Raw genomic sequence first — 4,826 nt, forward strand, 5'->3', positions numbered from 1 at the left:
CCTATTTAATAAGCCTATTTATTGAACCTATTTAATAAGCCTATTTATTGAGCCTATTTAATAAGCCTATTTAATAAGTCTATTTAATAAGCCTATTTAATAAGCCTAATTAATAAGCCTATTTAGTAAGCCTATTTATTGAGCCTATTTAATGAGTCTATTTAATAAGCCTGTTTAATAAGCCAATTTAATAAGTATTGAATGAGCCTATTTAATAAGCCTAAGTTGCTGAATAAGCCTATTTAATAAGCCTAAGTTGCTGAAATAAGCCTATTTAATAAGCCTATTTAATAAGCCGAAGTTGCTGAATAAGCCTATTTAATAAGCCTAAGTTGCTGAAATAAGCCTATTTAATAAGTCTATGTTGCTGAAATAAGGCTATTTAATGAGCCTAAGTTGCTGAAATAAGCCTATTTAATAAGCCTAAGTTGCTGAAATAAGGCTATTTAATACGTCCAAGTTGCTAAAATAAGCCTATTTAATAAGCCTAAGTTGCTGAAATAAGTATATTTAATGAGCATAAGTTGCTGAAATAAGCCTATTTAATAAGTCTAAGTTGCTGAAATAAGGCTATTTAATAAGTCTAAGTTGCTGAAATAAGCCTTTTTAATCAGCGTAAGTTGCTGAAATAAGCTTATTTAATAAGCCCAAGTTGCTGAAATAAGCCTATTTAATAAGGATCTTTAATAAGTCTAAGTTGCTGAAATAAACCTATTTAATAAGCCCAAGTTGCTAAAATAAGCCTATTTAATGAGGATATTTAATAAGTCTATTTAATAAGCCTATTTAATAAGCCTATTTAATAAGCCTATTTAATACGCCTATTTAATACGCCTATTTAATAAGTATTTAATGCGCCTATTTAATAAGCCTATTTATTGAGCCTATTTAATAAGCCTATTTATTGAGCCTATTTAATAAGCCTATTTATTGAGCCTATTTAATACGCCTATTTAATAAGCCTATTTATTGAGCCCATTTAATAAGTCTATTTAATAAGCCTATTTAATAAGCCTATTTAATAAGTATTTAATGAGCCTGTTTAATAAGTCTATTTAATAAGCCTATTTAATAGGCCTATTTAATAAGTCTAATTTGCTGAAATAAGCCTATTTAATAAGCCTAAGTTGGTGAATAAGCCTATTTAATAAGCCTAAGTTGCTGAAATAAGCCTACTTAATAAGCCTAAGTTGCTGAAATAAGCCTATTTAATAAGGCTATTTAATAAGCCTAAGTTGCTGAATAAGCCTATTTAATAAGTCTAAATTGCTGAAATAACGCTATTTAATAAGCCTAAGTTGCTGAAATAAGCCTATTTAATAAGCCTAAGTTGCTAAAATAGGCCTATTTAATGAGGCTATTTAATAAGTCTATTTAATAAGCCTATTTAATAAGCCTATTTAATAAGCCTATTTAATATGCCTATTTAATAAACCTATTTAATAAGTATTTAATGAGCCTATTTAATAAGTCTATTTAATAAGCCTTTTAATAAGCCTATTTAATAAGTCTAAGTTGCTGAAATAAGCCTATTTAATAAGCCTAAGTTTCTGAATGAGCCTATTTAATAAGCCTAAGTTGATGAAATTAGCCTATTTAATAAGCCTATTTAATAGGCCTATTTAATAAGTCTAAGTTGCTGAAATAAACCTATTTAATAAGCCTAAGTTTCTGAATGAGCCTATTTAATAAGCCTAAGTTGCTGAAATAAGCCTATTTAATAAGCCTAAGTTGCTGAATAAGCCTATTTAATAAGCCTAAGTTGCTGAATAAACCTATTTAATAAGTCTAAATTGCTGAAATAAGCCTATTTAATAAGGCTATTTAATAAGCCTAAGTTGCTGAATAAGCCTGTTTAATAAGTCTAAGTTTCTGAAATAAGGCTATTTAATAAGCCTAAGTTGCTGAAATAAGGCTATTTAATAAGTCTAAGTTGCTGAAATAAGCCCATTTAATAAGCCTAAGTTGCTGAAATAAGCCTATTTAATAAGGCTATTTAATGAGCCTAAGTTGCTGAAATAAGACTATTTAATAAGCCTGAGTTTCTGAACTAAGCCTATTTAAAAAGGTATATTTAATAAGTCTAAGTTGCTGAAACAAACCTATTTAAAAATGCTATTTAATAAGCCTAAGTTGCTGAAATAAACCTGTTTAATAAGGCTATTTAATAAGCATAAGTTGCTGAAATAAGCTTATTTAATTAGCCTAAGTTGCTGAAATAAGCCTATTTAATAAGGATCTTTAATAAGTCTAAGTTGCTGAAATAAACCTATTTAATAAGCCCAAGTTGCTAAAATAAGCATATTTAATGAGGATATTTAATGTCTATTTAATAAGCCTATTTAATAAGCCTATTTAATAAGCCTATTTAATACGCCTATTTAATAAACACATTTAATAAGTATTTAATGAGCATTTTTAATAAGCCTATTTAATAAGGATCTTTAATAAGTCTAAGTTGCTGAAATAAACCTATTTAATAAGCCCAAGTTGCTAAAATAAGCATATTTAATGAGGATACTTAATAAGTCTATTTAATAAGCCTATTTAATAAGCCTATTTAATAAGCCTATTTAATACGCCTATTTAATAAACACATTTAATAAGTATTTAATGAGCATTTTTAATAAGCCTATTTAATAAGCCTATTTAATAAGCCTATTTAATAAGTCTATTTAATAAGTCTAGTTAATAAGCCTATTTAATAAGTATTTAATGAGCCTATTTAATAAGCCTATTTATTGAGCCTATTTAATAAGCCTATTTATTGAGCATTTTTAATAAGCCTATTTAATAAGCCTATTTAATAAGCCTATTTAATAAGTCTATTTAATAATCCTATTTAATAAGCCTAATTAATAAGCCTATTTAATAAGCCTATTTATTGAGCCTATTTAATGAGTCTATTTAATAAGCCTGTTTAATAATCCTATTTAATAAGTATTGAATGAGCCTATTTAATAAGCCTGAGTTGCTGAATAAGCCTATTTAATAAGCCTAAGTTGCTGAAATAAGCCTATTTAATAAGCCTATTTAATAAGCCTAAGTTGCTGAAATAAGTATATTTAATAAGCATAAGTTGCTGAAATAAGCCTATTTAATAAGTCTAAGTTGCTGAAATAAGGCTATTTAATAAGTCTAAGTTGCTGAAATAAGCCTTTTTAATCAGCGTAAGTTGCTGAAATAAGCTTATTTAATAAGCCCAAGTTGCTGAAATAAGCCTACCTAATTATGCTATTTAATAAGCCTAAGTTGCTGAAATAAGCCTATTTAATAAGCGTAAGTTGCTGAAATAAGGCTATTTAATAAGTCTAAGTTGCTGAAATAAGCCTATTTAATAAGCCTAAGTTGCTGAAATAAGCCTATTTAATAAGCCTGTTTAATAAGCCTAAGTTGCTGAAATAAGCCTATTTAATACGCCTATTTAATAAGCCTATTTAATAGGCCTATTTAATAAGTCTAAGTTGCTGAAATAAGCCTATTTAATAAGCCTATTTAATAGGCCTATTTAATAAGTCTAAGTTGCTGACATAAGCCTATTTAATAAGCCTAAGTTTCTGAATGAGCCTACTTAATAAGCCTAAGTTGCTGAAATAAGCCTATTTAATAAGCCTAAGTTGCTGAATAAGCCTATTTAATAAGCCTAAGTTGCTGAATAAACCTATTTAATAAGTCTAAATTGCTGAAATAAGCCTATTTAATAAGGCTATTTAATAAGCCTAAGTTGCTGACTGAGCCTATTTAATAAGTCTAAGTTTCTGAAATAAGGCTATTTAATAAGCTTAAGTTGCTGAAATAAGGCTATTTAATAAGTCTAAGTTGCTGAAATAAGCATATTTAATAAGCCTAAGTTGCTGAAATAAGCCTATTTAATAAGGCTATTTAATGAGCCTAAGTTGCTGAAATAAGACTATTTAATAAGCCTGAGTTTCTGAACTAAGCCTATTTAAAAAGGTATATTTAATAAGTCTAAGTTGCTGAAATAAACCTATTTAAAAATGCTATTTAATAAGCCTAAATTGCTGAAATAAACCTGTTTAATAAGGCTATTTAATAAGAATAAGTTGCTGAAATAAGCTTATTTAATAAGCCTAAGTTGCTGAAATAAGCCTATTTAATAAGGCTCTTTAATAAGTCTAAGTTGCTGAAATAAACCTATTTAATAAGCCCAAGTTGCTAAAATAAGCCTATTTAATGAGGATATTTAATAAGTCTATTTAATAAGTCTAGTTAATAAGCCTATTTAATAAGTATTTAATGAGCCTATTTAATAAGCCTATTTATTGAGCCTATTTAATAAGCCTATTTATTGAGCATATTTAATAAGCCTATTTATTGAGCCTATTTAATAAGCCTATTTAATAAGTCTATTTAATAATCCTATTTAATAAGCCTAATTAATAAGCCTATTTAATAAGCCTATTTATTGAGCCTATTTAATGAGTCTATTTAATAAGCCTGTTTAATAAGCCTATTTAATAAGTATTGAATGAGCCTATTTAATAAGCCTAAGTTGCTGAATAAGCCTATTTAATAAGCCTAAGTTGCTGAAATAAGCCTATTTAATAAGCCTATTTAATAAGCCTAAGTTGCTGAATAAGCCTATTTAATAAGCCTAAGTTGCTGAAATAAGCCTATTTAATAAGTCTAAGTTGCTGAAATAAGGCTATTTAATGAGCCTAAGTTGCTCAAATAAGCCTATTTAATAAGCCTAAGTTGCTGAAATAAGGCTATTTAATACGTCCAAGTTGCTAAAATAAGCCTATTTAATAAGCCTAAGTTGCTGAAATAAGTATATTTAATAAGCATAAGTTGCTGAATAAGCC

Source organism: Petromyzon marinus, unplaced genomic scaffold (assembly GCF_048934315.1).
Source record: "Petromyzon marinus isolate PM22_M1 ecotype Great Lakes invasive population unplaced genomic scaffold, UKy_Petmar_22M1.pri1.0 PM_G_Scaffold_24, whole genome shotgun sequence".
NCBI lineage: Eukaryota > Metazoa > Chordata > Hyperoartia > Petromyzontiformes > Petromyzontidae > Petromyzon > Petromyzon marinus.